General features: G+C 31.9%; 1 protein-coding gene across 7 annotated transcripts in view; it reads right to left on the minus strand.

Moving 5' to 3' along the window:
• The window catches only part of heph (polypyrimidine tract-binding protein 1 heph), a 316,994-nt gene that overhangs the window by 292,382 nt on the left and 1,269 nt on the right, over window positions 1–23,343 (minus strand). The gene's annotated exons all lie outside the window — the stretch shown is intronic.

A 23,343-nucleotide genomic window follows, 5' to 3' on the forward strand; every position in this document is an offset into this window, starting at 1 on the left:
AGGCATTGTGTGTTGAGTAGCGGAATTCAATACCGCCTTTTGCCTCTTCACCAGAGAGAGGAAATAAAAATATTAAATATTTCACTGTTTCGAACGGGAATCGAACCCACAACCTGTCGCGTTTACCCTGCTCCACGTCTGGCCTCTTATCTGGTTTAAAATATTATAAAATAAAAAGTAAAACTTACAAGAACCATCAAAAATATATATTTTTCGTTAATAAGTTACAACGTAAAATAGAGACCGGTTCTTACGCGTCCACCTGCGCTCGCATCGAGGTTAAGGTCACGAGCGTCCCGCATTAACCGAAACATCGCAACGCAAACCAACGTGAAAATGTCAATGTAAATATTGTATTCCCGCCACGACACGCGGCGGCCATCTTGGATTTCGGTTCAACCGGTTTGGGATAAGACGCAAGCAGCATCGGAATGTCTCTTTTATTGGATTTCTTTAGGATGTCACACAGCTGTGTGCTGTATGACGGATTGTTATCATCTACAAAAGGTCCGAAACGTTGGTAATTCTTGTCTTGCTTTTGTATCCTTTGTATAAATAGTGTGTGTATGAACTTATGAAAATGCCATAGTAAGTTTGTATCTTCCTTAATAACATAAATTTTACGAAGAAATGTTATTTCAACATCGCAATTAGCGTAAGTTTTATAATTTTAAAATCGCACAGCTCTTAAAATAATAAAGTCTTTTACGTGTAATCCTCTGCTTAACCTTCCTTTGCTGTTTGTTTTGGACGGTGCTAATAATTAAAATCCATAACCTTCAACACTTCTATAATTAACACTACAGATATTAAAACTCTTGCAATAAACGTGAAGTACTGACTGCACAAAAAATACAATCCAAGCTTGTGCTGTTCCGAACATTAATTAAGACGAAAACGATAAACATTAAAAGGTCTGAAGGCGATTTGAAAGATTTCGATCTTATGTTGTTAGAACAAAATCCGATTTCAATTGGAGCAATTGACCAGTTTGTTCTGAACACATTGTGGTTTCAAAAAAAGGTTGGCATTAGCGCCGACAGATTTTCAATTGGACTACAATCTTACATCGTGTTGCAGGAATTGGACGTTAGTGTGGGAAATGTAGTAGCACGCTACTACAGATATAGACTAGTCGGGGTAAAACAGCGAACGAGTTGCTAACGAGGGGAAAAGTGCCTATTTCCGAGGCGTAATGACCGTCGTGACAACCTTCATCACCGACCAAACGCGGGTGAGCCGCTCTGGATGATTGTTGGCAACGACGCTAATACTAAATAAACTATATACTTAGTAAAGCACCACATTTAAGTGTTTATCACAAATTCATATAATACTTTGACTTATTTATTTACATTTTTACACAGAATTATGAAGAAAAATAAGTGAATTATTGTCATGTGTGTCCTAAATAAGCAGTGATGCATTTTTACTTTAGAAATTCATAATAATAAGGTAAGTCTTCCCAAAACTTTGGGAGAAGCTACCAAAATGCAACTTCTTACCATATCATTGGAATACAATTTGAAGTAGAAGTTACAAGTTTCTATAAAAATAAATAAATAGAAAATTGCAATTAAGCCGGTCTTGGAAGCTTTAAAATGGACGGTACTGGTTTAGTCCCCTGTCAGCGTTCTGCGATTTATTTAAAAAGTTCCGTATAGTCAGAATGCAATGTGTTTTATTTTGAGTAAAATCGATTCCGTTGGAAGTGGTCGGATTAGATTGGATATTTTAAAGCGTGTAAGTGGGTATTATTGAGAACGTCAGCTTTACAGAATTACTACCTATGTTTCTATATTAATATTATAAAGCTACAAAGTTTATTTGGTTGAATGCACTAGTATCAGAATCTATTGATTCGTATTAAAAAAATCTTTTTGTATTAGATAGTACATTTATCAAGGTTACATTTATGTACATCACGTTCGTTGATTGAGGCCATTCGTAGTGCAGGGGCACAAGCATGCGACTATAAACGCGAAAGGTTGTGGGTTCGATTATCACTGGAGAAAATTAAATATTTCTTATTTTCATTTCCTCGCTCTAGTAGCGAGTCCAAGTGCCGCGTTGAGTTACGCCACTTAACATGTATTACCTCCGGAACTCGGCGTAAAGTGTAGAACGGAAATGTCTTAATGAGAAAAGAGTGTATTAACACTAGGCTCCCAGGTTCCCTCTGCTTACCCAGCGTGAAGCTAAAACTGTATACTTGATGTGGCGTGCTGTATCTGCAATAGGAGTTACTTCGAGAACTAACAATATTATGTTGTAGTTCATACACAACTGTTAGTTATTTCCAGTTGATAACGGGGGCGAAGCCGCCGGTAATATTTCTTTATCTAATCATTATCCTTTTTAGTTACGAGTTAATGAGTATTAAACAATAATTAATTAACATACTTGTGTTGCAGATATAAACAAATGTTTTATTTTTACCAAATATCTATTGATTATTAACAACTACAACTTAAGTCTTTTTTTTTTCAAATATGTGAAAATAAATTAGTTATGACATTATAGTCTATACTTCATACAATATTAGTTTTTATGAAGTGTTCGTTAAGCCAACTTTCTCTTTTTTCCTATATTATAAATAAAATAGACACGTTCTCCAATAAGCAGAATTTTTAAACGTCTTAATAAATAAAATGTTATGACTTAGCCAAGCAGAATATAAAGTAAGTATACAACCTCCGCGCAAACTCGTCGTAAACACACATTCGTAGAGAACTCGAATGGACTAACACGAAGGGCCTGATGCGTTCCTATACTAAAAGTTACTGTTTAACTTTGTGAAGTGTTGGATATTTGCTATTGTCTCAATCAAAATAATATGACAGGGAAAATCAAATGCTAAATTTATAAGGGAAATAAGTATTTTTAAATGTTGTTATTAAATTCTAGCACTAGTCTTTTAATTTTTATAACATTCACAGATAATAAAATTTTAACACTTGCATACTTATTTCGATAAATGTAATATGTACCTACTCAATAAAAAATATAGTTGGTAATTTGTTCTTAAATTCTATACAATTGTTTTTTATATTATTTTTCTGCGTAGACGAAACCCTGAAAATTTGATTACATTCGTAGTAGCCAAATTAAAATATAAAAACTTAGTTAGCTTAGCCGTTTATGAGTTTAAAATTACATCAATAGTTAAAAAGGCATAGTAATTAATTATTTGCTATACATTGCAAATAATTTACATAAAACAAAATTACATAAAATTATCTTTCCAATTAGTAGAGAAGTACCGATATAATATGTATGTATGTATGTATGTATGTATGTATGTATATATATATATATACCTATAAGGGGTAGGCAGAAGAAACCGGATTTTGTTATTACCAGTCGAAATTATGATGATTACCAGTTAACCTTATTATGTTAAATAAGCCATAATATATATTTAAAGTATAAAGGTGAATGATTTTAAACAGATAAATAAATGCTACTTATTTACCTGAATCTTCCTGCACCTCTTACATTTATCCAAGTAAGCAATAGAAGGACCAGCTTGATGAAAGAAATATTTTATAGTTAAGTATCTTAAAGAATCTTTTATAAGTAATAAAAAACCTATAAAAGGATAATTTAAGTAAATCTTGGACTATAAAAATGGTTTAAAATCAAGAAATTGTTCATTTGAACTAATAAAATTTTCTGGTTTCTGGAGTTCAGAGCGATTAGCTATTGAAGCGATACTCGCCGATACCCTTGCGATGCCCTTGACCCGCAACTTTCTCAAACTACGAAACTGGCCGTAAATTTGTTTTAACTTTTCAAGTCAGTCCAACTATGCAACATCATATTACACAATATCAATAAAAGTTAAAATTAAATGTTTGTATGTGTGTTTAGAGAGAAAAGGTGCTAAGTAGGTATATTTATAGTACGTTCAACAAAGGTGTGGTTCAATGTGGATATTGACATTAGAATTCAGTCAATAAATGTACATCATTAACAAATAATACGTTCTATTTCCACCAATGAAAATAAAAAATAAAAAGTATATATTTTTTATACTCAAATTTTAATTAGGTACACCAACCTATAGCCCGGGGATATCGATATTCCACGTTATTGAAAAAAGAAATCGTTAGTTATATAAAATTGAAAATTTGGTGTTTTACTATCCTAAGTAAATTTAGAGGGGATTTCGAGATTAGGCTCAATATTGGATGAATAAAGAAATGACTTTTTGCGACTAGCTCGTAAAGGGCATCTTAAGTACAGAAACCCGCTATAATCGTGAAGGCGAGACCCTTTCCTTGAGGTGAGCCCATCAAACCTTACGAGTCCAATAAAACACGATTGTTTTCCATTAACATAGACGTATGGCTAAGGATTACGATGCCCTTCGGATAATATTTTTATTTATATTTATACACCGTTCTGGTGTAATTGAAACATTTCTATCTTAAAATGATTAAAAGTTGGAATATAGCGTAAACCTAAAAAAATAATCTCCAATTTTTACATATTATTAGTAGAGAGAGTGAAGAGAAAGGAACATAGATTACAGTTATATTGTATAGTTTTATACTTGTAGATATTTAGGACATCCCTAAGTAATTAATTTATTCTTTCAATTCAGAACGTAAACATTGTAAATAGGCTGTGGCAGTCATCACTTCAAAATTCATCTATCGGGCAGAGGCCATTCAAATAAAATGAAACCTCGAAAACGGGCCGCGCACAACAACAATGGACAGAAAAGGCTGAGCTGTTTAAGCCCCAGTCTCGTTTTAATTAAAAAAATCTCCAAAAGAACATAATCAAGATAGATTTTGTTCAAAATTATTTTTGTAGAGTCAATTGACCATGGAATAAGTGACAAAATTTTATATTATTTATGGTAAAAAAAACAATTAACTATCCAGATACAATTTCAAGAGAATCCAAAATGTTATTATATATTTTTCGGCTTCACGCTGCATCCCGAATATAGCAGGGGTAGGCAGAGGGAACTTAGTGTTAAAGACATTCCACTCCCAGCTTTCCCCCTAATTTTTGAGCGTGTTAAGTTGCGAAACTCCAAGCCGCTTCTTCTTCGCTCTAGTACCAAGGCAAAAGGCATAAGGCATCGCCTTATTATATAATTAAATATCAAACATTGTAATAAAATAAGTCTGAGTACTCGAATCACAAATAAAATATAAACGTAAAGTAGTCTCTTAATATTATTCAAAAGTTTTCCATAATCGTTTTTACATATTCATTGAGGTGCGTTTGAGACGCGACGTCTGTACGAATTTGAATAACAAATGGCTGACATCTGCATGTTTCTAACTGAGATTTCTACGGTACAGTCAAATAATTGTTAAAAGAAAACCATATTGCCGGACACAGTTAACAAATTTTATATAATTTCGTTGTTGTAAATCTGCGTAAAAAGAAGCTTGAGACGTTTCATTACCGACCTTAGAGCACTGATTGCGAAACTTCTGATTTAGTTAAAATAATATTAGTAAAGTTTAAAAGAACAAAAATTTATGCCAATAGAATTACGATGACATTTATTTATATACTTGTTTTGTAATGAAATATTCAATATAAACTTTAAGTTTAAAGTTTACAAATAACTACCTCTTAACTTCGGCTTCGCCTGCGTGGTCCATTCGAAATAACGTTAATGATATGTTTGGATTGACCATTATGATAAGATGGCACACGTGATGTTTAATTTGAACTAGTAGTTCCTGAGATTAGTGCGTTTAACCAAACTCCTCAACTTTACAATACTTAAGAAATATTGAAATAAGTATAATTATGATAGTTTTAACAAGCATTTTCAATCAATATTCATATGAAAAGTAAAATAATAAATAATTTTACAATACAGCATACAGCAGGCAGTATTGAGACTAGACAAACAGTACTGAGGTCATCGGTCTGCATCGACATAACGTCACCGATGGCCAGACAAACGCAAGTCGAATAACAATGATGAATGTCTACTGCCTAGCACGGTGATTAAATTTTCCACACGCTCTACGTTCCAATAACGTACGAATTTAGATGCTAGAATTCATGTCAATTCTTTTATAGGACCTTCTCTGCTACTAGAAGTTTTTTTTTAACTTCTATGGTTGTGCTTAATAAAATGTATAAATGAATATAAAGTTTATATAGAACAATCCCCGAGGCATCTATTCATTTTAAAATAAACGAGATACCAGAAAAAAATATAATGAAATAACAGAAAAAACATAATGTATTAATATATTAAGCTCTTAGCTTTGCGAAACGTTTTTCTTAATGACACAAAAACGTAATATTTTATGAAACTGTTGAAAAGATGACCCTTAAATTCGTTACGAAATATACAATTGTACATTATGAAAGATCGTTGCGTAGGAAAATATTCTGGTGGTTTTGACGACACGAATTATTACGCAAAAGGACGTTACTGTGAATTATAAATGCGGTGACATACAAAATTATCCAATTTTCTACTGAACAATATAAGTATTATAATTATCAAAGTTTCAAATGAATACAAAAAGTAATTTTGGGGATAATATTACTACATTATATAAATTAAAAACCAACTTGATATTTCCGGCCTAGCAGAGTAGTCAGCGGGAAACTAGTGCTAAGACACTTCCCATATTCTGCCAAATTTTTGAGATATTGAGTGCTTAGTGATGCAACGGAAACGCCGCGCCTCGACATATCAGACCGACCTACTTGCACCAGAGCGGAGAAATTGAAATAAATGAGTATAATCTTTCCGGCGATTGGAAATCGAACCCCCAACCGATACGTTATAGCCACATCGGAACGACGACCTCCATCCACAATATTACTACACAACTAAATATAGTAAGTAAACAGATATGTGAGATTAATTAATAATTTGATTGATTCTCGTGAAACTAAGCGTAAAGCATATTTCACGCAAATATAAATTCAATAATACCATCACCTGTACGAACTTCATGTGAATATTTGTTGAACCTTCACTGACGGGTTAGGAAATTAACTAGCAACGAGAAGAGGTATTTAAGTAACGATGCCAAGGATGATTCGTTAATGTAAATAAGCAAGAATTACAGCTTTGGATTGCATCAGACTAGTGCAGGCCTCTAAATGCCTACTTAGGTGAACTCTACAGTGACTTTTGTACAAAATAAAATAATATTTATTTTAGTGTAAGTAGATGGCCATTAAGACACTTCTGTTCCTAATTTTCCGCCGAATTCTAGAAGCATTGCATGTTGAGTGGTAGAATTCAACGCCGCGCGTTGCATCGATACCAGAGCGAGAGATTTTTTGAGATTTCCTTTAAAATAATTAAATTAATATACCCCTGTGGGAGTGTATTAAGTGTGTTAATATTTCATCCCTACGGGAGTGGGAATCGCAGTCATGATTGTCGCATTTACAATCAAATGCTTGTGCCCATGGTGGGGTCAGAATATTTTTAATTTAAAAAATACATTCTAAGGCGACATATACAGTCAAATACATCGATACGATTAACGTGATGTAACAATTATAAGCCTTTCGCGATATCAGCACTTTCGCACCATTTCATATATTCTTAATTTTTATAATATAAATTTTCATAGATGCATTAACACACCAATTAAAATAAAACACAAATCAACAGTAAAAAAATATAAATCACACAAATCTCAGGATTTACAATTGACAAGCAAATAAAAGTTTAAATAATATGAGAAAACAATTGAGGATTGTCTTCGAGGCATGTCTCCTATATAGTAGAGGAGTCGAGCAACAGATCCCTACGAATATGTTCGCGAGCTCACTGCGAGTTACTTACACTCTCAATTCATTTTGTGTACTGAATATATTATATACAATGTTAGGAAATAACCAACCTTACACCCCCTACTTACGGACTAGAGTCACCCGACAGACTTTTTTGACAAAATAAAAGGGAAAATTCGACCATTTATTCACACCATTCTGGATCGTATAGTGGTATATATGTGGCACAAAATTGTTTTTTCTAACGCAGAGCCTTGGATATACATACATAGTTTTACAAATTCTAAAGTGATTATCGTTGTATAATTTTTTTTATTATGCAAAAATGCATTTGTTATAAAATATAATAGTTTTATTTTCACTTATTTAAATGTTTTTAGAAATAATTAAAAAATAAAAAAACATATTTTTAATATTTTTATGTTGCACAGCTTACGTTAATTAAAAAAATGTATACATACTTAAACGAGTTTTATATACAAAATATGTAAAACGTAGTTACAAGGCTTAAACGTATAACTGAACTAGGAAATCTGAATTAATAGCTAAACGCATAAAAATGTCTTAGCAATAAAGATAAAGAAACTCTTTTGGTCACCAACGTGTTTTATGTAGAACCTATAACCATTACAGCAAAATTGATTTCAATTTTATGGTTTCTGCTCCTCCGAATCCAATCATTGTTATCGCTTGTGTATGCTATTAAAATGTAATGAGACCAAGCGTTTTAGAATGTGACCCAAATATCTATCGATTTCGTTGAGGCAAGCAGCTCTTTTGTCATATATAAAAGATCTTTCATTTAAACCTGAACAGTTGATTAAAACTTTTCACCATCATTTTAAAGAAATGTGAGGTGCAGTTTTTTTATTCATTTAATTTGTGGGTCCTATTATAAAAACCAGGATAACATTTAGTTACATAATAAAATATCATAAAGGCCAGTCGCTTTGCAAGGACACAAAGTGTGACTGTAAACGCTACAGGTTGTGGGTTCGATTCCCACTCGAGGATATGAAATATTTAATATTTTCATTTTCTTAGCTCTGGTATCGAGGCAAAGCGCGGCGTTGGGCTCCGTCGATGAACACACAATGCCTCCAGAATTCGGCCGAAAATGAAGAACAGAGTGTTTTAACACTAGGATCCCTCTGCCGACCCTCCTGCGTGCGAGACACAGCGTGACGCTAAAAAATCATATATAAAATGCAAAAGTAGGATTACATGGTGATATAACAAAAGACATGACGGTCAAAGTCAGTAAATACGAAACACTGTATGAATACTTAATGTTCACATAGTTTTCTGGTCGCTTGTTAGTCTATGAGGCATCGCACTTGTACTACATATCGCCCTATCTCAGTAGAATGACACGCAGGCTGTGACGCGCCAACACTCGCGTATGGACTCTTGCCAAGCTATAGCGAGTACGGTACGCGTTAGCCAGATTTTGTTATACCTATTTAAAAATTTAATATAAGTTTAATTTTAAAATGTTTTTATTTATATATTTTAGATAATCTTATAAATTTTATATAGGTATTTTCCTTTACTTACATATAAATTTCAAGATGTATGATAATAATAAAATATGAATGATCCTTCACATTTAAATATCTAAATAAATAAAAGCTGACTGCAGATGACATGACGTCTTATAAGATAAATTAGATATCTAACGCGTCAGTAGATGCATTATATCTGCTTTTATATATTTTGTTAAATTGATACAAGGAAAAAAATAAGTACATATTTTAAATAAAATTATTAAAGTAGGAACTTTCTATTTAAAACGACTCTATTCAAAACAGTAATAAAGTATAGTTTAGTTGTATTGTAGTAGTGTATTTTAGGTAATACTTATTGCATAATTCTAAACCACATATAGGGTGGAATAGCGGTACGGCTCCGGACATCGATATCGATCATGCGGCTGCACCCCAGAGGCAAGCATCTACAATTCCCGTGTCATACGCCGTCTGATTCAAGTGCCATATGACATTTACAATGCTTATTTGTAAAACACGTATTATATGAATAATTATTATATATTTATCTTTTTAAGTTTTCCACTGTACTCCCTGTACATATCATGGTAAGCAGAGGGATCTTTAGAACCTAGTGTTAAAACACTCCGTTCCTATTAAGACACTTCCGTTCTCCATACGAATAATTTGTATAATGACGCAATATTTACAAATAGAACTTGGACAAATAGTAATTAGTATAAATATTTTTGAGAAATAAAAAAAATGTGTACTGGTTGTATTTAGTAGCATTCGCATTAATAAGATATATTTAAATTGAATAATAACATACCTAATTAATATTTTTGTTTTATTTGAACTCCTTTATTACAACAAAATCATAATATAGCGTCATAATAAATAGCACATATTTAAGTTAAACTTAGTTATGGCTTTACTTTGGTTTGTATTTCTTAGAAAATTAATAAAATCTAAATATTCATAATAAAAATTTTATAAAAAACTCAAAATTTGTCATATTTGTTCAAAATTCATAAAGTTTGAGCATTAATTAAGTCCGTGAACGCGAGTGTTCTTCATTAGTATTGTGTAAATCGTATATCATTAGGGCCTATGATGTGAAGTACCTATGAAACGAGGATGTCTGGGGTAACTGATTATGTCGTCCTTGCGTTATCTTTCCGTCACAAGGGCGCGCCACTACAAGGTATACGCTATAGCTAATTAACAGGGCTGTCGTTGCTGTAATGCAGCATAACAACAAAAATATTTTTTAATTGGCCCCTGAAAAATATAGGAATGTAAATTTTTTTCGGTACTTTTCTTTGTTAAGAATCAAAAATTATCTTGCTTTGTATGGGGACATACGCCGTCTCACACTATTTAAAAGATCACCGCAATGGTCGTCTATTAAATTATCGAATAACTACTATAGGACTGGCAACGATCTAAAATATACATTACGGTTTAATGATAGTCGATACAAGAAAATTTTACATGATCTAAAATTTAGCTATTAAAAAATGTGTCTATTATATTGAATATTTGCGATGCGAAACTATGTAGAGAAATGAAAAAACACTGACGAATGTATTTTACAATTTTTGTCAAAACACAAAGTTATAGACAAGGGCGGCCACTAGCCCTTATATAAATTGAATGTATTAAAATATGTAATTATATTTTTATTATGCTTGGTAGCCCTATCTCAAAGCATTGTACGTTTGGTTAATTAACTAACATGATGAAACAATTAGTGCTAGATAAATACCACATATTATGATTGTGATCATGAACTTTCACATTATAACATTTAAAGTATACATGACTAAACTCGAACTCGAACTAAAACGAAAATATTGAATTTCAAATTTTTACCCAATTGTGCAACGCAAAGGAGAGAATCAGTCTGCCGAATGATAGGTACTTATTAATGAAAAATCCCCCGGTACATAAAATATATGCAATAAATACTATTATACTGCTGTAATTTACTTGTTAATCTGTTAAAATGTTTACTAAGTGATGTAATTAACTCTCTAAACTTTACACCAAAAATAATATTGGTATCTTTGTTCCCACAATTTTATTTGAAAAACTCTACATTCTATTTTCGAGTAGTATATGTAGCCATACTCTCAAAACAGTCTAAATACATGGACATATTTCAGGGGAAGTACACAAAAAACCTTAATTTAATTAGGAGGATTAAATTTAAGCCGATTGCTTGAACCTCATACGTCATAACCTCGTATTTCGACTTACTTATTTGTTGCTAAAATTTTAGTTCAAACATAATTAGGTCTATAATCCGATAGGTACGCCCTAATTCTTGTAAGTTAAGCATATCGCATTTCAACAATGTTAGCATTCGTAAAATCTTTTCTATGAAGAAATGGAAAAGTGCCTATATTAAAAATGAATATTGTCTTTTAACATATCGTATTACTAAGTTACGTATTAGTAGGTAATTAGCGACCGGACATGTAGAGGTCGTATTGGAGTAGTGTTCGATTTCAATTCCTATTCTAAAGATATAGTTTTTCTTGTGACTATACATTTCTAATATATACCGGCTTATGTGTATGAATTATATGATCACAACGGTTATTTAAATATATACAAAAAATGAGAAAGTGGGTTCAAAACATATAATGCTTTGTTTTTGTTAATTTTAGGTTCATGCTGTATCTCGTATAAACCAGAGCGCAGCGTTGAGCTCCACCATTCAACACGCAATGTATTGAAAAATAGGGAACGGCCTATCGTGGTTCACTAAGTGACCTCTTACATAAATAAAAAACACCTTTGCTAAGTTTAAATTAATGACTTGTAAACAATTGTAAAAGAGTCTATTTCTATTTAAATTCCTATTATATACAAAGTTTTCTTTCACATTACCTGTTACTGTCAACCCAGTTCATTTATAAAAGGTTATTTTAAATCGGTGGTTTCATCTAACAAAGCTTCTGGTAAGATGTGCTAAGTCCAGTGACGTTGAGCAATAAATTTATTTAGTCCACGCAAGGTAGGGCAGATGTCTTGCGGGTACCTTACAGATGGATGTGTTGGGCCGTTCTGCATGTGAGGAAACCACTAATGCGGGTTTTATAGTAATTTTCAAAATAAATGGTACGTTATAGTAACCCCTATTTTATGAATGTTATAAAATAAAAAACTGCAGTCCGTTCGGCCGACTTTTGAATAAGCTGCACATTCTAACCGCAAGATGCCGAGACTCATTGTGTGGTTTTGAAGAAGACAAAAAAAATAGATGAAGAAGGCATTGGCGGCTTTAGTTTAAACTATTTTAAGGTTTAGAGGCTGAATATCTCTATGTAATAAATAATCATCACTAAATCCGCTCCAAAATACATTAGAAGCAAATAGCATAATAATTTCTGGGATTTAAAACAGTTGCTTAATTACAAATAATCTTGGTGAACGGCAAAGCTTATTATAATTTATTTAGGCTAATTGTTCCGACGCTACGTGAATCGAGGCAACAAAAAATATTTTTAAAAAAGATATTTCAATGAAGATTTTTAACACATTTTAAAATGTAAAATAGTACGTTCGGAACGTAGCGCACTAATCTTATTAGCTCATCTAATGAAATATTGTCATTTTATATAGCTTTAGCTGTAGGTATATTTTTACTAAAAGTAATTAGGTATTTTTATTTATTCATACAGAAGCAGCCAGCCGTGTGATTGTAAACGCGACAGGTTATGGATTCGATTCTCTCTTGAATTTCATTTCCTCGCTCTGGTGCTGAGGCTAAGCGCGCCGCTGAGTTCCGCAACAATGTCTACAGAAGTGGGGATCGAAGTGTCCTAACAACAGGTTCCCTCTGCCCGCACTGCTATCTGCGGGATGCTGTGCAAAGCTGGAAAAATATATTAAGGGAAAAGATAGAAATATTAAGGACGTTTAAAATACAACTCTGCGTATATTATAAGTACATCAAAAAGCCAAATACAAATGACATATCCAATGTTAGTGAAGAAGTCCAATTTTCTCAACATAATATGTGTGTTAATACCAAAAAATAAGTAAAATTCTAACATTGACATTGAAAGAGGGCTAATTCCGAAAAGCAATTCATTCGGCAATTCGTATCTATTTAGAAAGTGAGTAAAAGCTCAGTAGGTGGTCGTAACAAGAATTTAACATCTTAGTTCCCAGTAGTATGATGTCGGTTCCCTATTTTGGAACATTCCGTACAAATACCCCACCAAACTTTCTCGCTCCGAGTAAATGGGATAGCAATTCCCATAAAACTGCTTAAGTCACGGTCGAATTTTGATAGAAGATAATAAGTAATTTTATTATGAACTGTGCTTAAAATTTCAATTCATTCACAAACTTGGGTAGTTGAATTTTATCAACCCTAATAAGATATTTAAATTTGATAAGAACAGAGAAGGAAAACTTTGTTAACTTTGTATAATTTATTGACAATCAATAAATATAGGAATAATAAAATGTTTATAGAAACTGCTTTGCCGGTTATGAATCATTATAGGTTGTATTATTATACTCTCATAACTCGTTGGAACCTGGTTCCCGAATAATACAACAATGACATCACCTCAACAAACAGTCGCATCATCAAGACACGGAAGTCATTTTAATCGCTTACCTAACCCGCACTGCGAATTATTTGCACGCAACCAATAATTGCTTCTATCAGTTACTTAAGCATACTCGTAATGTGGAAAATTTTATTTATGAGTAGACAATGTATTGAATATAAAATAAATTATAGGTACTAATAATAATAATTTGTCCGTGGATTGTTCGCTTTCTAGACCTTCGATACTAACAAAACACACAAGATGGGAAGAATGTCGATCTCGAATTTTTATACCTTTATTGTACAAATCAAAATTTGACAAGTAGATTGTAGGTTCTAAGATAGGATTTCCAGAAATTCCTACGGGATATCTGGAGTTTATGTGGTAACCTTGATTAAAAGCACACTTCATGGCGACGTAAAACAAAATAACCAAAAAAGAGGTATTCTATAATTTCACTCTCCTCTTTTTCTCTCTCTCACTGTATATCTATCGGCCTATCATGCCATAAAACGTAAAACAAATCTTCGATTTAACGATTAAATATCAGAAGGTATAATTAAAGGCTTCCCTTGATAATATATAAAATAAGCCGAATGAAGGAATCATAGAGCAATGAATCGTGAGACGTGACCTCGTCCGCAGTCATGGCACCGTTCATTAACAAGGCTGATCATAACGATATCATAACTTATAATACACGTTTATATAACCTATCTATTAAATATTATAATTGTGTTTTAATATTTAAAATACTGAATATTTTTATATAACTAGTGAGTGTAAAATTTAATACAATTGTTCATTAATTAAGATTTTTTAATTCTATGTATATGTCGAAATAGCAAGTTCAAATCTCACATGAAGATAAGTAATTAATTATTTTCTTTTAAAATAAGTATAGTAAATTTCTGCTAAACGACGACGGCCAAAATTATTTCAAGATAGCAGCGTAACATTTTTTGGACTAAATTTTAAACTTTTACTCTCCTAGATAACACATAAAATACAGGTAACAGATTTTTAAAATACAGAACTCAATCTTGTATTAACAATAATCAAAGATGTTGAAAGAGCCAATTCGACCTTAACCAATAAAAAATACTGGAATACGAGTACTCCAGATCAATTTGCTAGAAACCAACAATAAATGTTAAAGGTCACTTCTGAATAGACTCGTGATATATTTTTATCATAGTATTGGGTCAAATGTACCTATATATATAAATATATATGAGTAGACTGTTAGACTAAGAGTTTATTTTATCGGCAGTTTTCCTCCGGCATTTTCCGATATTAGGCGTTCACGCAGAAGGAAAATAAACATTTCGCTTACATATTAAAAAGAATCAAAAATAATTTCAATTTCTCTAAGAAAACCAGAATGTTATCACTTATTAATTAAAAGAAATTTTTAAGTAATTTAGATTTTTTTTTTCTATCAATGTTTTGTGGAATATAAGTTATAACTAGGTACTTTTGTTATATTTGTTTGTATACGTGCCTAGAGTTAATTGAAAAGAGCAAAAAACAAAAGAGCAAAAGGTGGTAAATAACTTTTAATGCCTCATTCTTATCTATCAAGACACTGACTTTTAAGTAAATAAAAATTAAAGCTCGATAATGTTAAGTAGTTTATAATCATTTTATAGAGATTCCGTGATAAATGAGTCGTTGGCATCGTTCTCTACATTTTACCGATTAACCAATTTTACAAAGTGGTCATAAGGTTGAGTTTGTTTAGATGTGCAAATAATTTAGGCCAATTTTTAAAGTTCTCAGAGAATTCAGAATAAAAGGTCTGATAACCGATGTTCAATTGTCAAACGGCACAAACTTGTCGAAATGTATTAGATAAAGTTGTCAAAACTTATCTTTGATACGTTGACAGGTGCCACATAAGTGATATATGAATACCGCATGATAAGAAGAATTTAAATTTAGCAAGAAAATAAAAACTAAGCCATATGCAGTCTTAGTAATTTAAATTTGAGGGTGAAAAAAATCATGTGTATAATATATTCGCATTATAATATAGTCGCATTTCCAATTTTATAATTTTAAGATGAAACTACCATATGGAGAAAGAAAAGGTCTATTAGAGTTTATTATATTATTTTATGTTATTAATAAACGCATTAGACATTACAAAAAATAAAAAAACGAAAAAATAAAGCAATGCGCATACGCAACAGTTTGAAAGTATAGTACCATATAACCTATCCATACAACCTACGATAATATACCTATTATCACTATATTATATACCGTAAAAAAGTATAATATCTAGCTAGTATAAATTATATTAATAAAATATCTAGTTCTTCTAAATGGAACATGTTAACTTAGCCGGACATATAAAAATTTAAATAACATTAATGTCAACAACATAAAATTCATTACAACATCCTGTGGTGAAAATAATCGATTGTTGGAAAGAATCCAATACTTTAGACAATATTCTTGCGGCTGTCCACTATCAGAGACGGCAATTTGATCCGGAACGAAATTAATTCTAATTTTAGTGTATGAGTAAAGAAGTCGTCTTTAGCCGATGACACTTTTAGTACGTTTTTGTTATTTAAACTATCTTTTTTTTTATATTATACTAGTCGTCACCCGCATCATCGCTTGTCTACACAAGTAATGACAAATTATAGTTTTTATTTTGTCTTAGTGCATAGAGTATAGGTGCACTCTCGTCAGTAAATCCAGTAGTTTCATCAGAGAATATCCATCAGTTTTGTCTATTTCGTCAATTTCTATTTTGTCTTTTTAAATTTATTATGAAATAAAAAATAACTCTTAAGTCATGATGGAAAATAACATTATAGAAGAAATCGGTACACGTCACGTATTCATGGAAATATTAGTATAAATTACAAGTAAATATTACGGACGACAAAAACACAAATCCAAACATCCAAGTTTCAATGACGATTTACACAAATAATTATAAAATAGTGATTTTTATCAACCCTACTAACTAATTTTAGATAAATACAATAAATACGTTAGAAGATTGATCCGATAGTGATGGAAGTATCACTTATGTAGTTGATAACTAATTTACGTCAGCCTCCGCTACGGACGGGTGAGGCGCGAACCCGTAATCGGCACTCATTCTCCTAATTATAACTTTGAATTATATAGGATAGGAACCATGTCACTGGCATATTGAGATAGTTTTCAGTTAATTCCGTAACATAATTTAATAAATGTGTGATTTGAATTATTTCATTATTTAGCGTTTTAAAATAGACTTGTATATTTGTTATATGAGGTAACTATGAGAGGTATGAAGGGTTATACCGACATGCAAAAGATTTTTTCAATTCGAACCCTCTTTGACTTTCCTGAGATTAGTACATCAAGCAAACAAACTCGTTGCTTATAAAATATTAGTGTAGAATATAATCGTTATAGCGGTATGAGAATTACCTATATAAAAAATAAGGCACATGCATATGCATATTATTTAACATTTTTCTCCATAATAGGTGTACAATAATTTTAATCGCGCATCAATCCATACATGTGATGGGCATTGTTGTGATATGTGTATAACGAGTAATATTCTCTTATCAGAGTACAAACCAGTGTTGATCTTATTACAACAAACAAGCAAGGATTATATTCTACAGCGCACTAATTACGGAGTTAACCTCCTTAACGACGCCGATCCTATTTAAACAATCCGAAACTTGAGACCCATACATGCGCTTAATAAACTGAAAATATACCTCGACAATTCTAACAATAAATTTAAGGCCAGGTATAAGAGAATCGAAACGCAAGACAAATAACTTCCACTTGAGTATAATAAAAATGTTGGCATGATAGGCAATCTATAACATATCGGGTATTATTAGATCAGATACAATACGAGGAGAAATTTCATTTCTTCACGTTCTTCTGTCTGCGGAACCAGCGAAGCGCTTAGAATTTTAAATTTTCAATAAAACTTTACGACGACTTCTTCTGAATTACTTAGTTTAAACGGGACAAGTGCTACTTCAAAACTTACACCGTCAAAAACTCTGCAGCCGTGACAAGTATTTAAATAAAATGGTGGCAATTTTTATGAATAACTATCGGTATAAGTTATTGGGCAAATTCGTTTAGGCAAATAACGTAGATGAGTCGAGCCTTAACGTCTCGGACAATGAAGCGTGCGTGAATGGTTGCTGGTCTGGCAAGTGTTTTCTCAGTGTCTACCTCAAGGTTGGCCGTATTCTTTGCTTAAAGCCGTGTCAAAGTGTAGCCTACGGGGATTGTCTCACGGCTGTACTAACAAAACCTTGTTTCGTCGGCTACGGCTCTGCGAATAAATGCGATCTGAATATATTATCGAGCGCATTACGTACGACTCGCTGGAGACGTACTCGTATCTACTCTAGTTTGCAGAATTCAGTTGCACACTTTTGCAACTTCATCCTCGTGCAGTTCTGTTCTATTGTACTGTATCGTACACCATTATCGGCTGACAATACTGTGCCTGAAAACTTTATATTAAAATGTTTTATGCAAATTAAACATACATACATACATACATATAAGTATATCTAAGGATAAAACGAGTCACTAAACATTTCCAGGGAGAGAAAAGTTATCTGATCTCGCTTAAGTATCTACAAGTGTTTGTCTTGAACACTTTTCCGAACCAATCGGTTCTTTGGCGAAGTTTGGACAAATTGTCGGGGACGACCTATATAAATCTACTTTTGCTTAGACTTACCTAGCCGCTTGTCTGTGACAGCGGTAATTAATTACTGTTCGGCCTCCCCGCCGCTGCACGATTGAAGTTAACTAGGCATGGATCGCTTCCCTCTTACAATTTTGATATTTGCCGTGGCCCGTGACTGTCAACTACGGATACGAACGGTCTGCCAGAGCCAGCGCTGCAGCGCCCGCATCATTAAAAGAGGGGAATATTTTCTAATATTATCAATTCAAACGCATTATTTTTTATATTTATAGTTTAAGGCGCATTTATACACTGTTCTATAACCAAGGCCGCTAACCTTGACGGTATTATTCAAAATTTATGTAGTAGTTACATTGTTACTTCCTGTATGTGATTTTCAATTCCACGGTGATTATTCAAGAATTTCATTAATATGAATATTTATTTTGCCGGTTAGTTAATAAATCGCACATGTCAATTTATAATTAATTTATTTTCGCTTAGCAACTATTTCTAAAATAGAATATAGACAATTATTTTTTTTCCGTATATTTTAAAGTATTTTGCAAAACAGTGGCACAACATGTGGCTGTTTACGCGATGGTTGTATATTCGATCACGAATCAATTGTTTTATTACCTTGCTTGGGTAAGATTAATTTGGCATTGAGTTTCATCACTCACACAATGTCTCGAAACCTCGCGGAAAGCGGAGAACGAGGTATCTTGACACTAGGTTCCGTATGTTCCTCTACTACTCTAGCACAATATAAAAAATCTTTTTAAATACAAGACTACATGCAATAAGCCATAAGAGGAAGAATGCATAATAAAAATGTGTATATGTGAATACTTAAACATACAAAATAATAATACCATCCATTTACAGATAAGCAATAAATTCTATGACCTTCTGCTATCTAACAGATGTTTGTTAGATGAAATCATGTTCGTAGATCACGGTTCAATTCAAATATTGAGTACCGAAATGCAAATTAATCGATGACATAAGAAATAGGTATATACCTATATATAATCTGTCTGTCTGTGCCGCCGGGAATCGCGAGGCGAGCCCAGATCCGGTTGCTATATCCAATCAAAAATACTATTTTTATTGCTCTTTATGTTGCTGTTATAAATTTTAAGTTTATTTTTAATGCGTGTTTGAAGTTAAAACCGGTGGATGATCTCACAAGACTATATGACGTTCACTATAAGTAAATATTGCTTTTATTATAGTACACATAAAATGCAATTAAATTAATATATATATTTTTTTAATATTTCTTCTAGAACTTCCTTAGATTCATACGCGCAATAATCGCTTGCTTAAATTAATGATCAAATACGCTTATTTATCGATGGGTAATGTTAAATGGCTGAGACTTACAAAATCCATGACATTCGACCTCGCCGGTGAACGTATATTTTTCATCGCAAATATGTTTAGTCATTCATGTCGGTAGTGGAATTGTCTATGGAAATAATATTTTTTAGCTTTACGTTGTACTTTATGTCGTATAAAGCAGAAGCAGAACCTAGTGCTAAACACTGTTTCCCAATTTCCGCGACGCGAGTGGCGCAATTCAACACCGCGTCTTATTACTTTGTCCTGTTACCAAAAAAAAAAAATTATTTATTCCTCCTAGTGGGAATTGAACCTACAACTGTTGCTTTGTACTTTGTTGCTGAATACAAAAAATACCAAACAATATTTTTTTTATTCAAGATTTAATTTCTCGATGAAAAATTATTTATAATGATTATTAACGTTACGTGTATGTATATAATAAATTATATATAAAATATTTGCAATTAAAATAAATAAATAAATAACATTATTATTCATCACGCTTTGAGCATAGTTTATAATATCAATTAAATATCCATTACGGAAAAATCAAGAATAAAAGGTGAGTAACGTCATTGTATGTCTGTCTATTAACCGTTTAAATATTAACTTTACTTTTGTCTCTTTATAAATAAAAATATAAAAGCCAGCAATTCAAACAAAACAACTTTTAATACTGCGCCGTTCTTATTTCTAAATGAGTAAACATATTCAGTGAAACATGATGATTTTGCATAGTCGTTTTTATTTATCATTTATTTTATAATTTATATTTATTTGTTCAATACGGCAATGAGTTTTGCCACCCTTTACTAACAGTTTCGTTTTCTTCCTGCATAACAGGGTTCCCTACGCAACGCCACGTGTTGTCTAACGGTGCGGAGAAAAGTGAGAATCTAACCCACTGCCCCACTGCGGCACTACGACGGCTTAAACTTGAGAACGGTGCGTTTAAATACTAGGTTTACTCTACCTAGCCCGTTTTTAGAGCGAGAGATGCATTGAACTAAAGGTTAAGAGTGGTTTAAACTTCATTTTCAGCGAAATAGCCCGAAGAAATTTACGTTTTCGATTAAGTGACGAGCTTCAAAGCTCTGAAAAATAACTTCCTGTTTTTGACGTAGCCATTCATTGCATATGCGCGCGAGGCTGGGTCACTTGAAATTTAATAGCGGTACAGTCGGCCCTGTTGTTCTCTATCCTTCCATGCGTTGAGTGTACCTCGTGGCTGTAAATTATTTAATATAGAATAACTCCTTTAAAAAGTACTAAACTAAGTATTTTTTTTATGTTAACTAGAATAAATATTTATACATAACTATTAGGAAATATTTTTAAATCAAGGCAGCATTGCAATATTAAGGTCATGTTTTTTTTATTTTATTCTCTATCAAATTTGAGGAACAAGGAACATATCTTATACAAAAACTTCAATTTCAAATATGAAACTAAAACTTTAAACTAAGTTTTATTTAGCCTAGTATATTTCACAATATTTTAAATTCTATAAATATTTATTATAATTGGGTAAAATAATGTAGTTATACAAGTTTCGTTGAAACTTGTTTGTCATCTTTTTCTTGCTTGTTCAATGATATTAAGAATCGTAAGAGTTTGAGACTCTTATGGAATAATAACAGTGTAATATATATTTTGTGAATAATATACCAAAGGAAATCGTTATATTTTTTTCCATATCATTAAATATTATTAAATTTTATAAAATAAAATGTAATAAGGAATGCGTAGGTTGCGCCTCATCTATATAAAAATAGAAATATTATAAAACTGACGAGTTTGTTCAGTCGATCGCTCTCATCTCAGGAAGTACTAGTTCAAATAAAACTGTAATTTTTGTGTTGTATAGCCTATTTATTAAGCAAGAAAAGCGAAGCTGTAAATGCTAGTAAATAATAAGCTGAAGCACCTCTATGTTGAAGAATTCATTAATATAAAATACGCTTTTATATCACATGCACCACATTACTGTGTTTTTTATTGAATGAAGCTATATTTCATGAACAATTAAAACTTTCAATGTTTTTATTATAAAATAATATACCAGATACACTCGTACAGAATATCATAAAACAACGATATAATACAATATTGAATATACCTATAAGTATTAAGCACCTTTTATAAAAAAGCTTCGCAAAGTTTATTTAAGCTGGATCTAATTAAACTGACAGTAAAAAGAACCCTTTTAAAAATACTCTTCCATTTTAAAAACTATTTACGGACCAATAAAAGCTTGGGAGCGCTAATAGGTTTTAATGGTAAGCGTGAGTTTAAATTAATTAATCAGCTCCATAATAATGGTGTGAGGTTTTAAAACAATAACATTGTCGAAATCGGTTTAACACATGTCATAATTATTTTATCTTTAAATATACTACGAGTATTGTGTTGTTCGTGTAATGCAATGCAATAGTTATTGTAAATATTGTATGTGTATACAAGATTTAAATATCTACATTATATTATATATCTAATTATTATCTCTATTTATTTATACAAATATTTACAGGTGTCGAGTTCCGATTCACAATTATCATTGAATCTTGCAAAATGTTTTTAGTATGGATCAAATTTAAAAGACAGACCTCAAAATTATATACCATTATATCCTTACTTCACACAGGAGAAGGAGGACCTCCTCCTAAGGCCCTTATCTATAACGCCGCTCTCAACTCTGAGAACGATCTTGAGATGCCGTTTTCATTTATAAATCTATATATAAACAGAATAACTGTGCATATCTTTTACCCCGCAAAATATAGTGAAAATGAGTGGATGAAAAAATCTATATGTTTACGTTAACAAATAATGTACTCAATATATCTAAATACAATCAAAACTATATGTTATTCAAGAATAGAAATATTGTCTTATTTTTGTTGGCTCTTATCTTACTCTCGGACAAGCTCTATGGTAAATTGAACTAATATCCAGACCCATATGAGTAGCGAGATAAAATGTAAAGGATGTCAAATTTTGGCTTAAGGTCATATTTTACTCACAGCAGGAAAAGAAGCTTAAGGTAAAATCAAAAAATAAAAAAGCCTTCGTTTTTAGTCATTTCGCCAATCTACACTGCCAATGTCGCAATTAACACCACATTTTATCATTACTTCAATAGTGCATGTATACATGTTAGACCAATCCTAAGAAACAATTACTATTCAAAATCACACGAAATTAAACTCTATTAACAACAATTAAGGTACAAAAATGCAAACAATTGAATTAGTTAGGCACGATGTGAGTGACCGTACCTTCGCCGCTTCGTTGACCAGAATAATAAAATTAGTAGACAGCACCGGATTTACTTCGTATGTGAGTTTGATTTTTATCGGTTCAAGGTTAATGTTATTTAGCACTTATTGAATTTACCATTTATTCAAAGTTTCTTTAAAAAATAGTCGCGTATTTCATGTTTTAAAACACAATAATGTATGTACATATTTGACAAAAATTAAAATCT

This window comes from Heliconius melpomene, chromosome 13 (genome assembly GCF_056956725.1).
Source record: "Heliconius melpomene rosina isolate 202511_hmr_F chromosome 13, ASM5695672v1, whole genome shotgun sequence".
In the NCBI taxonomy this organism is placed as follows: domain Eukaryota; kingdom Metazoa; phylum Arthropoda; class Insecta; order Lepidoptera; family Nymphalidae; genus Heliconius; species Heliconius melpomene.